Below are 12,957 nucleotides of genomic sequence, written 5' to 3' on the forward strand. Positions count from 1 at the left end.
CTTGCTGTTTTGTTGAAAGGGGTAGGGCAGTTACTATTCACTTTGAACTTGTCTTTAGTCTACAGTCTCATTGGTAGAACTCTTAACAGGCAGAGTCTGACCAGGTTGAAGCAGGCCTGGGCTAGCTCAGTCCAATCAATGGGGTGCTTGTGGCAGTCTTTTGGGGAAGTAAAGCATAAACCTTTTTGAGAAGTGGAGTCTTTTTGAGAAGTGGAACATGAGAAATGGAGCATGGATCAAGAATAGCAGATTGAAACACAGACTGGTCTACAGGGCAGAGAGTACAGGGAAGGCTGAAGTTCAGGGGCATGCAGGTGTCCCAGGGCTCCCTAGAGCAGATAGGACCATGGACAGTCAGCCTTGGCCCTTGTTGGTCTGAGACTGGGGAGGCTGAGCCTATACTTTATAGGACCTCACTGTTGGCATCCAGATTGTGTTGGATCATGCAGGGACTCGCAGCATCACCCTCTTGCTTCTTTTCTTTACCTTTACAAATGTTCCACTTTTTGTTAGAAACATTCTCTTCTGGTGTGCTTAGAGGGACATTTTGAAAACTGTGGGGGACAATTATGATATATCTCAATTTATTTGATGAAAAGTAATTTGAACCATTTTTACAATAAAACAGTATAGATACAGATAAATTTGACATGTATAGACACAGATAAATTTGACATGATGTTTTTCAGGCAAAATTAAGAGTTAAATTTCAAACTTTGATTAAAACTCCAGTCTATGATTATACATTCATTCATTTCATTAGGGGTGCTAGGATGGAAAGAACAGAAATAGAGAATTCTAAGACAAATCAAGGGCCACTAGAGACACTAAACATTATGGAAGTGGTTCATTAAAGATACGTGTACTAGGAATTTAAACTGAATTAAAAAATTTCCATTTTTAGAATGAGTTAAAAAGACCATGCTCGAGATTTTAAAAAATATTCTCTAATAGGAAAGGAAAGTTCTTGATAATAGCATTTGGTGCTAAGGATTAAAATAAAATTGCGATTTGGAGACAATATCTAAATGCCTTTTTTCATAAGGTAAAAATGTCAAGTCAGTCTAAAAGAATTTCAAGGTATTTTTCTCACTTAAGAAAATAACCTATTTCTCTCTTAAATACATCCTTCTGCATATTGTACTTTTATTCAAAAATGTCCGTGTCCTCTAAGCAATAAGGATCTTCTGAACATTTAAAATTAACAGTCTGATCACATGGATGGATTGAAACTTTTCAGGGTCATTGTTTCATAGCAAATTGGAATCTTCAAGCACCTAAATATCTTCCTGTGGCAGGGTGCTAAGAATGCACCAGGGGAGTTTACACCAAATCACTCTTTTTCACTGGCAGCTTCCAATAATTGATTTGAAATCCCAAGAACTGCTTATCAATTGAGAGAGAAAATTATAAACCTCGGGTCTACTTACCTGATTATTTTAAGCAGAAACTGCTTTATTGTTCTGCCAAGGTATTTAGGAATAATTTTGTGTACTGATTCATCTCTTAAACATAGCTTGGTTATGCATATTTTGAGGATAACTGCATTTTCTTTCACTCATGCTGAAGTTGTTCCTTTTTATGGGAAATAAAATATATTCCTTAACAATATTTTGAACACTCTTAAAGACTTTATGGAAGAGGTGATTTATCTCTGACAAGCAAATTTTTTTTTAAAGATTTTATTTATTTATTCATGAGAGACACAGAGAGAGTGAGAGAAAGGCAGAGACATAGGCAGAGGGAGCAGCAGGCTCCATGAAGGGAACCCAATGTGGGACTCAATTCCAGGACCCCAGAATCATGCCCTGAGCTGAAGGCAGATGACCAACCACTGAGCCACCCAGGTGTTCCGACAAGCAAATTTTTTAGAGAAGCCCATTTTTTTTTCATTCAGTTCTGACCAAGTGATTATAACTTAATAATTTGTCCTGAATTAAAAAATAAGTTTTGTCAAATGATAAATTTTAATTTAGAATAGCTTAAATTCTTGGGATGATAAATTTTAATTTAGTACAGCTTAAATTCTTGGGATATGTAGGATTCTACTTCAATAATACTATTTCTCCATAAGACTGTAATAGACTTCAAAACATTTAAATCAGAATCATTTGAATTTTAATTTAGAGTACATTTAGATCAGTTTCGTCTGATCAGCCACTAATGGAAATGTGAAATTCCACTGTGATTTGGGATCTTTCTGTTATCTTAACATGACCTAGATTATCTTGTCCATTATAGGACAAGATATCACAACTATAAATATATAATTTCTAAATATATCTATATCACAACTATAAATATATAATTTCTAAAGTTTGCTCATTTCATTACATGAGCAGTAATCTTCTTTTATCACAATTCTTTCAGCAATTCCAAGACACAGGCTACATCCTGGACTTGAATGCTTCTAAAATCTCTTGCTTATTCTGACCTCTGTCTCCTAATCTCCAATCATTAATAACTGCTTTTTGAACATCACCACCTGGATGTCTTTCTATGACCTTAGTAAGTATGTTAAAATGGAACGGATTTATGCAATTCCTGACTTAGCATTCTCTCCTCTTGTGAGAATTGTTGTTAATGACACTATAATTTTGCTAGGCTTAAAAATATGAGTGGCTCCTTTAAGCAAGGCCACCACAAGCACTTAGTAAGAGCCAACTCGTCATTTTTGCTCTTCCTGCTTCATGCAAGTTTTTCTGAACGGTGCTCAGTGCTGGATTCTTTAGTTACAAAAGATTATTCATTTAAAGGATTAAATAAATTACCTATCTCCTTGTCCTCCACAATTAACCTATTGTTATGTTATTTTGGGTCTACCTCTGAAATTTTGGGGGGAATAATTTCCTTCCTTTCAATTCCTATTTTCATTACTCTAAGTCAGGCTCTCAGGAACTCTTGATTTAACTATATTTAGAGCCACCTCACTGGTCTGTCATCACAGTCTCTTCCCTCCAAATTATCTGACTTAGCAACGTCAGGGAAATGTGCAGTTCTGATGATGTCACTTCCCTGATCAAAAATCTTCAGTGCATTTCCATGTTCTAGAAAATAGAATCAAAACTCCTTAGCCTGGTATTTTTTGATCCTCCACACAGATAGGTTTTAACATTTAATGGAGAACATTACTGCAGGGTGGTTAAGAGGCTGTACTATTTACTGTCCGTCTTTTGGTAAATTACTATTTCTTTCTCAACCCCAGTATTCCTACCTGGAAAACAGGGATAATAATAGTACATACCTCATAGAGCTGTCGTGAGGATTAAATAATTTATTTAAGGAATTAAACATGGTGCCAGGCACAAAATAAGTAATCAATACATTTTATCATTGTTATAGCCCTGCTAGATGAGTTGATAAACAGATACTATTCATGGAACTTGGTATCTGTTCAGTTCTACTCTGTAGGTTTTACAAATGGGGACATGAGTCTGCTTATAGCACTGGGAATTCTGGTTTCCCACCATTTAGTTCCCATGTATTTCTCATTAGCAATTATTTCCAGGTGAAGGGCTCTGCCTGTTGTCTTGTATGGACACACTGAAAACTGTTGTGACCACTTCCCTAATAGCATTAGTCATAAAACCCAAAAGTCCCCTAATTGGTGAATGGAAAAAAATATATGGTATGTTCATACACTAGAATACAAAGGAATGTTGTACTGATATATGCTCAAACATCACCGAACCTCAAAAACATTATGCTAAATAAGTGAAACCAGACACAAAAGGCTCCATGTTGTATGATTCTGTTTATATGAAATGTCAAGAATAGGCAAATCTATGAAGACAGAAAGATTACTGGCTGCTTTGAGCTATGGGTGGAAGTGAGAAATAACTGTAAATGGGGTCAAAGTGTCTTTCTGGGTTGACTGAAATGTGTATATATAGTTATATGTCATTTTATTACAGGTATAACCATCATCACAATTAAGACACAGGATTATTCAATTCCCACAAAGATCTCCCTTGGGCTACCCTTTTATGGTAACAGCAACAACTTCTCCATACCATCTCTACTCCTGACAACCATCAATCTATTCTCCATCTCTATAACTTTACCATTTCAATAATTTTATGTAAATGAAATCATACAGTATGTGAGTCATTTCCATTTAATGTAATTTTTGGTATCTTAGTGGTTAGGTATGCCATATTATTTTTTAATTTTCCATTCTGTTTTTTCATTTTTCTATTTTCTCTTTCATGCCTTCTTGTAGGATACTTGAATAGTTTTTAGAGTTCCATTTTGATTTATATATATTATTTTTTAGCATATCTCTCTATGTATGTTAGTGGTTGCTTTAGGTATTACATTATACATATATCAGTTTACTGATGTAGACATTTTACCAGTTTGAATGTAGAAAGCTACATTTAACTTCCCCCATTTATAATTGTTTTAATATTTCCTCTCCATACATTGAGAATTATATAAGGCAATAGTATACTTTTTGCTTCAACTGTCAAAAATCACTTAAGGATTCAAGAGAAGGAAAATCTACTATATTTATTCATATTTTTGATCTTTCTCTTTTAAATATTTTTTTTATTGGAGTTCAATTTGCCAACATATAGGATAACACCCAGTACTCTGTTGCTCTTTCTTCCTTCCTAATATTCCAATATTCCTTCTTTTATCATTTCCCTTCTATTAGATAGCTTCCTTTATTAATTCTTTTAAAGTAAGTCTGCTGATGATAAATTCTCTTAGCTTTCCTTCCTGTGAGCACATCTTGGTTACTTTTCATTCCTCAAGGATATTGTCACTGGATTAGAACTCTAGCTGACAGCTCTTTTATTTTAGCACTTGAAAAACAGTTGTAGTTTCCTTTTGACCTCTCTGGTTTCTGATGAGAAATCTGTTGTTATTCAAATTGTTTTTCTCTTAACAGATAATGTGTCATTTCTCTTTGCAAAAATTTTTGTCTTCAGTTTTCTAAGTTTGATAATGAATTATCTTGGTGTAAATGTCTTTGAGTTTATTGTCTTTGGGGTTTAATCAGCTTCTTGAATCTGCAGTTATGTTTTACAAAATTTGGGAATTTTTCAGCCATTATTTATGGGAATATTTTTTCAGCTCCACTTTCTTTCTCTTTTCCTTTTGCAACTCAGGTGACCCAAATGTTAGCTATTTTGTTAAAGTCCTAGAGTTCCCTAAGGTTCTGTTTATTTTTCAAAAAATCTATTTTCTATTTTTTGTTCAGATTGGGTAATTTCTATTGTTTTATCTTCAAGTTTACTGATGCTTTCTTCTGTCTTCTTTTTTTTTTTTTTCTTCTTCTGTCTTCTTTATTGTGCTGTTGAGACTATCCATTGGGCTCTTAAATTTTAGTTATTATATATTTTCAGTTCTAGGATTTCCACTTTTTTTAAAAAATATTTTATTTATTTATTCATGAGAGACAAAGAGGCAGAAACACAGGCAGAGGGAGAAGCAAGCTCCATGCAGGGAGCCCGACGTGGGACTCGATCCTTAGACTACAGAATCACATCCTGGGCCAAAGGCAGGCGCTCAACCACTGAGGCACCCAGCCATCCTGTTGACTGTATTTTTTCAGTCAAGTTCAGATTTTCCTGGTTCTTGGTATGGTGAAATTTTTTTTTTCATCTTATTTTGGGTATTATGTTATGAGATTGTGGATCTTGTATAAAACTTGTGTTTTAGCAGATCTCCTTTGACATAATGGAGTACCCTCTGTTTACTGACAAGTATAGATAGAAGTCCAGGTTCCCTATTGCCTCATTTGACACCCTGCGGAAGGGAAACCTCATTACTTCTGAGTGGAGGTGAATTTCAGGTTTCCTGTGTGGTCTCACTGACCCTGGAGGGTGAAATGGCCTCACTACTCCAGAATGGTGGTGAAAACTTTGGCTTTTTTTTGGATTCCTTCTGACACTTCCTCTGACATTGCAAGGAGGGGAGCAGTATGGATCCCTTACTGCCAGTTGGGGATGGAAGTGCTGGGTCCCTAATTGGTCTTCCTTGATGTCATCTCAGCATGGGAAAGGGAGGGATACCACACTGAAGCTGGGAAGGGATAGAAGTCAAGACTTTCTAAGGCAGTTGGAGGTTTTTTTGTCCCTCATGGTGTGTGGTTGTGGTTGGCAGCTATTGTTTCTGCATTGCTAGGGTTGCCCCTTTCCTGGACTTTTGCTAGAGAGAGCTGGCTTCTGTTGGAGCATTTTTTAAATTTGCTCCCATTGGTGTTTCTGGGTTGTTGGCTTCTCTAGTACCAGTCTAGATGCATCAGGCAAAAAGACAAACCAGGAAACAGATTGTCATATCAGTCCTTGGGTCCTAAGATACCTTGCCTTATGCCTCCTCCTTGGTATCTTTCAAGGTATTTGTTTTATATATAATGACCATGGTGTTTAGTTGTACTTAGCAAGAGGAATAAGAAGTAGTCTTTTGTTAAAATCCTGTGGGTCCCTGAGATTCTATTTATTTCTTTAAAAATCTATTTTCTCTTTATTGTTCAGGTTAGGTAATTTCTATTGCTCTATCTGCAAGTTCACTGATGCTTCTGTCTTCTCCATTATGCTGTTGAGACTATCTATTAGGCTTTTAAATTTCAGTTATTATATATTTTCAGTTCTAAGATTATATTTAGTTCTTTATATCTTCTATTTCTTTGCCAAGGCTTTCCTGGTCTGGATAATACATTTTAATCAAGTAATCTGACCTTTTTTTTTTTTTTTTGCCACTCTGCTTTAGGATGTAGGAGTATTGATTTGCATGATCTATAAGGAAGTAGTATAATGATAAAACAGGCAAATAATGGAGTTTACTAAGATAAATAATGGAGTTTTACTAAAGATACATCCTTTTCACTATAAAAAATTAAGCTTTGAAATCCCATCATAAGAAAGTAAGATAAATAGAAATAAAACCAAAAATATATTCAAATTGTAGATATGTATAATTTTCTTCTCTTAAAAAGAAATGGTATCGTCAAAAACTTATACATAAATGTTCATAGCAGTATTATCCACAAAGACCCAAGTCTAAAAGCTCAAATGCCCTTCAACTGGTAAATGAATAAGTAAAATAAAACAAAATTTAAAAATCCATAATATGAATTACTATTTGGCAATAATAGGGAATGAAGTACCAATACATGCTACAACATGGATGAACTTTAGAAACTGCTAAACTATGCTACATGAAAGAAGCTACATATCACAAACGACCACATATTATATGATTCCATTTATATGAAATGTCCAGCACAGGCAAATCTGATTAAAAAATGGTAAAAAAATAATAGGGGGAAATTTAACGAAAATTAGAAAGTCTTATACATAGTTACTAAGTTAATCGCAAATATCATGACAACAATAATCTGTGTATACTGAAATCTCTGATTGTTTTTTAACTTTTTTAACTCTGAAGTCTTCCATTATTTTCTCAAGTCCAGCAAGTATCTTAATGATTGCTGCTTTAAATTCTCCATCAGGTACATCACTTATATCTGTTTCACTTAGATCTCTGGCAGTGACCTTACCTTGTTCTTTCATTTGGGATGACTTGCTGCCTTGGCATTTTGTCTAACTCTCTGCCTTCTTCTATTATGTTTGAAAAGCCTGTTATGTTTCCTGGCCCTGAGAGTGAAGGCTTTATAAAGAAGAGGTTATATGGTGTCCAGGGCCTGATGCTTCAGGAAGTGTCTCTGGTATGTGCTCTGTGCACTCTGCTGTTGTGTTTTAGCTGTTTTATCCCTTGGTCAAGTCATCGGCAGAGGCCCTCCTTGCCTGCAGTGGGCAATGTTTGGTCCTTGGTCAGTATATGGTGAGTTTTAACTAGGTGTGCTCTGGTTTGCTTGTTAAATGAGATCTGATACTACTTCCATTAGAGCTGAGGCCCTGTAGAACTCTCTGGTGGGGAGACATGATGTGGGCAGGGGTTTTTGGTGGTTATCTTGGGAAGGGGCCTGCTGCTCTGGGACTGAGGCAAGATTTACTGAGAAGGGCAGCCACCACCACAGTGTAGGATTGTGGGACTTGGTATAAAAAGGTTAGGCATCTAGTGTCCATGCTATGCTGCTTACCTACCACAGGTGACTCTGTGTTTATGCTGAGAGGCAGAAGAGGAAAATAGCTCCTGCTGGCTCCTTTGTCCTTGGAGAAGAATCTGTTCCAAGAAGAGGGAATAATCTCCCTGCTGTGTGCCCTAGGTGTTCTTCAGATCCTTGTTTCCAGGCTGTCTGCCCTGCCCCCCCTCTCTGGGGTTGTTTGCCTGCCTTCTCTCCAGGAGGAGGGCAGCACCCTGAGGGCTCCATCCCAGCCAAGTCAGGCTACTGCTAAAACTCCAGTCTTCAAGCCCTGCTGCTTGCAAGAACTCACGAAAATCAGTTCCTCTTGTTTGCCCAGCCAATGGCTTTGGGGAAATGTTCTTGTGTAATCCCTTGTACATTCTCCTGTCTCTCCCCTTTCCCCATGACCAGAGCTCCCTGCCCTCCACCGCACCCATGATCCATTTCTCCCCCAAACCACATCTCCATACTCCCTATCTTCTTCACTGTGGCTTCTTCTCTCCTTTTAGTTGTGGAGTTTGTTTTATCAGTCTTCAGGTTGATTTCTGGGTATTTGGAATGAATTGATAGTTATCTAGTTGTGTTCAAAGGATGACATGAACCTAGGATCTTCCTACTATGCCACTATCTTAGCCCCCCTACCTATACCACACCTGTGTGTATTGAAGTTTTTGCTAGTTATCTCTCCCTTCCAAGAAGCATCCCATCCTACAACATTTTGGTTAGTTAAGTATATTTGGGCTGAGTTTGTCTCCCTGTTAGGCACTAAGCACCATGAGGACAGAAGCTGGGCCTGCCTTGTCTATCGTCACATTGTAGGATCCAGCACAGGTCAGAGATCAGGCTCTTTTGCTTGGTTTTGCAGGACTCTAGGTTACAGACAGGTATGCTGAGGTATGGGAAAGCTCTGTAGTTGGGGCCAGGAATGCCTAGGTTCAGCCCGGATACAGGTAGTGAGCTGTGATGGATATATCCATCCATCCATCCATCCGTCAGGAAAAATCAAGAGTACCGACCAAGAAATGGTCCTGTTCTATGATCATAGCAGGTTAGTACTGTGCACTGTGAGCCAGGCTTTATCATCTCTTGGCATCACTTTACATTTGTGACTCCCAAACCTTGGTGCAAACCCTGGTGCAGCCTGCAAACCTACTATACCTCTTTGTTCAGTTACTCTTCTACTCCATTACTATTCCACACTATTCTTCCCAGATTATAGCACTTCCTCCGCACTTGCACCCTCAATGGGTAGCCTCTTATTAGAGGTTGCTGATACTAGAAAAGTACTCAGTGGGAAGTTTTACGTCTACCTGCCTTCCTGCAGCTCTGTGTGGGAATCCAGGCTCAACATAGAGTCTGCTTGTCCTTATTATTCCCCCTTCTGCCCCTCCCACTGGCTCACACTTGTCAGGCTCATGTGCACCCCACCCCTGCATGCCTTCCTGCAGATAGACGTAAAACTTCCCACTATTACTGTTACTAGGGAAGATCGTCCCTGCAAACCCTGCTAAGGTGTGACCTCCACTGTGCATTAGATCCCATGTCCCTGCTAATCCCTCAAGGACACTGCTCCAGCAGTTCTTGCCTCTTGCCGTCTGCATTGAATCTTCCCTTTTGACTGGATCATTCTTGTACATCAGCATAGTATTTCTGATATTGAACAGGAAAATCAAACCAAAATTAGCAAAAATATTAACTCTACACTCTGGCTCAAATCCCTCTTCTTCCAGTTTTCTCTTTCTCCTATTCCAGTGAGGCTTTTACCTACTCTGTTCCACCAAAACAGCTTTTGTCAAGGTTACTGATAAACTCTACACTGCTAAAGCCCATACCTAATTCTTGGTACTCTTCTTAATTCCTTCCTTGCTACCTTCTTTTTTTAAACACTTGCTTCCCATGGCTTCTAGGATACTACTCTGTTGATGCAACCATTTCTTCAACACCTCCTTTGTGGTTTCTTTCACATCTCTGTATCTGTTATACTCTCAAGTGTCCTAACCTCTTACCTTGACCATTCTCTTCTCTGTTTATACTTACTTCTTAGAAGTTCTCATCTAGACTTAATCAAATACCATCAGATTGTAAGTGACTTCCAAATTTTTCCATCAGCTTGACCTTCTAGTATACATATACCTGATTGTCTACTTGATAATTCTACTTGGATGTCTAATATGCTCTTTGAGATGATGTTCATCACCATCTCCCACCCTCCAGACTGATACTTCTGAGGTGTTCTCTAATTGAACAATCAATAATTTCATTCTTCCTGTTTCATTGGACAAGAACCGTAGTCATCTTTGATAGTTCTTTTGCTCTCATTCCTCACAGTTGATCTGTAAAAATCCACATGTAATCCAGCAGCAAATGCTGTCAGTGCTATAGTGGAGATGTCCAGTATCTCACCATACCCACCACCTGCACAGCAACCCTCTTGACCTGAGCCACATTCATCTCTTGCTTGGATTATTAATCACTCTATTAATGGCCTTACTTTTATTTCTTTTTAATAATTTAATTTATGTAATCTAACAATCTAATTTATACCAACTTAATTTCAATAGCACACAAACTCTCTGCTTCTATAGTTTTGTCCTCTCTTCTGTTATTGACATCACAAATTAGTTTTTTATACATTGTGAGTGCAGTGATATTGCTTAATACTAGTTTTTATGCATTTTTATTTTAAATCATGTAGAAAATAAAGAATGGAATTGCAAACCAATATTAAAATAATACTAGCTTTTATAAGTTGCCCATTTTACCTTTCTAGAGATCTTTATTTCTTCACATGGTTTTGAGTTACTGTCTAGTGTCCTTTCATTTCAACTGGAGGGACTCCTTTTAGCATTTCTTATGGAGCAGATATAATGATAATTAACTCCCTGAATTTTTGTTACTCTGGAAGTGTCCTAATATCTAATTTTTGACGGGTGGTTTTTGCTAGACATAGAATTCTTGGTTGAGTTTTCTTTTTTTTCTTTCAGCACTTTGAATACATGACCCACTGCCTTATAGCCTCCAGGGTTGAACAATCAGTTGATAAAATTATTGAGGATCTCTTAAATGTGAAAAACTGCTTCTCTTTTGCTGCTTTTAAGATTCTCTTTGTTTTGGCTTTTGACACTTTGATTATGTGTCTTGCTGTGGGTCTCTTAGTTTATCTTACATGGAGCTCATTGAGTTTCTTCAATTTGTAAATTTATGTCTTTCACAAACTTTGAGAAGTTTATCGGGGTGCCTGGGTGGCTCAGTTGTTTGAGTGGCTGACTTATCATTTTGGCTCAGGTTGTGATTGCAGGGTCCTGTTATTGAGCTCTGTGTGGGAATCCAGGCTCAACATAGAGTCTGCTTGTCCTTATTATTCTCCCTTCTGCCCCTCCCACTGGCTCACACTTGTCAGGCTCATGTGCACTCCACCCCTGCATGCCTTGCTCTCCTGTGTTCTCAAATAAATAAATAGAATCTTTTAAAAAAATAATTTTTTCAGCCATTATCTCTTCAAATATTTTCTATATCTGTCTGTCTCACTCTCTTTTCTCCTTCTGGGACACCCCACTGCATATATTTGTCTGTTTGATGTGCTATAGGTCCCTTAGGTTTTGTTCACTTTTCCTTGATTTTTTTGTTCCTCAGACCCAATAATTTCAATTGTCGTGTCTTTAAAACCTACTGGTTCTTTCCTTTGCCTGCCCAAATCTGCTTCTGAACCACTCTAGTGAATTTTTCATGTCAGTTATTGTGTTTTTCAGTGCGAAAATTTTTTATTTCCTTTCTATTTTGCTTTTTAATAGATATTCTCATTTTGTTCATGTATCAATTTCCTTTCTTTGTTGATGTCTTTCTTTAGCTCTTTGAGCATCTTTCAGACAGTTGTTTTAAAGTCTTTGTCTAGTATCTGGACTTCCTTAGGGATAGTTTCTGTTGATTTATTTTGTTCCTTTAAATGGATTATACTTTCCTGTTTGTTTGTATGCCTCATATTTTTTTTTTATTGTTGAAACCTGGACATATGAGTCATATATTTTGATAACTCTGGAAATCAAATTCTTTCCTCCTCCAGGATTTTTAGTTTTTTTTTTTTTTTTTTTTTTTTTAATTGTTGTACAGCATCTCTTTGCCAAAGATCAGCCTAGGGTGAGAGCTTAAGGTCTTTTCAGGTCTTTTCTGAGGTCGTGTTTTTCCCAGAGTATGTAAGGTGACTTTCTAAATCGTCCCATACACAGTTACTTCTGAATATGCTGGCCTTGAATGCCTGCTCCTAAAAGGGGGAAAAAGTAAGACTGGAGGGGGAAAAGTCCTGGTGCTGTTCCTTTAAACCCTATTAGCCACTTCAGCCAGTAGGGGTTGCAACAATGGGTACCCACCTCTGGGTGCACCTCCATGACCAGAAGCAGTAATCAGCCATTAGAACACAGAATCACATTATTTGGAGGACAAGGTCATTATTACCCACCTTGGCTTCCCTAAGCTGCTTCAGGGATGCGGCCTCTTGTCCCCCATAGTTGGCTGCCATACAGGGCTGGAGGATGAGACATAGATAATTACTACCATGCTAAGCTGAAACAGATAAAAATTGACCACAATTTTACCAGCCAAACCTTTCCCTGGTAGCTGCAAGCATTCTAACAGACTGCAGAGTTCCAAAATAGTTGCTTCAGGCAGTTTCTGCCAATGCATGTGCTGTTCAGGTGTTCAGAGTCCTAGCACTTTCTACCCCACTATCTTCCCTCTCATCTACCCCTATGTTTAACTCCAGTTTTATTTCTTTTTTTAAGATTTTATTTATTTATTTGAGAGAGAGCACAAGCCAGGGGGAGGGATAGAGGGAGGGGGAAAAGTAGACACTTCCCTGAGCAGGAAGCCCGATGCAGGGCTTGAACCTGGGACTCCAGGATCATGACCTGAGCCAGAGGCATACA

The 12,957-nt window shown here is 37.7% G+C and overlaps 1 long non-coding RNA gene across 2 annotated transcripts in view; it reads right to left on the bottom strand.

Annotated features, from left to right (window-relative positions):
* LOC119866698 overlaps window positions 1-12,957 on the bottom strand; it is a 33,550-nt gene that overhangs the window by 9,135 nt on the left and 11,458 nt on the right. For both annotated transcript variants that reach the window (XR_005380957.1, XR_005380958.1), the window contains exon 2: window positions 12,492-12,557. This is a non-coding gene — a long non-coding RNA (uncharacterized LOC119866698). The remainder of the gene's footprint in view (window positions 1-12,491; window positions 12,558-12,957) is intronic.

Source organism: Canis lupus, chromosome 29, assembly GCF_011100685.1.
Source record: "Canis lupus familiaris isolate Mischka breed German Shepherd chromosome 29, alternate assembly UU_Cfam_GSD_1.0, whole genome shotgun sequence".
Classification (NCBI taxonomy): domain Eukaryota; kingdom Metazoa; phylum Chordata; class Mammalia; order Carnivora; family Canidae; genus Canis; species Canis lupus.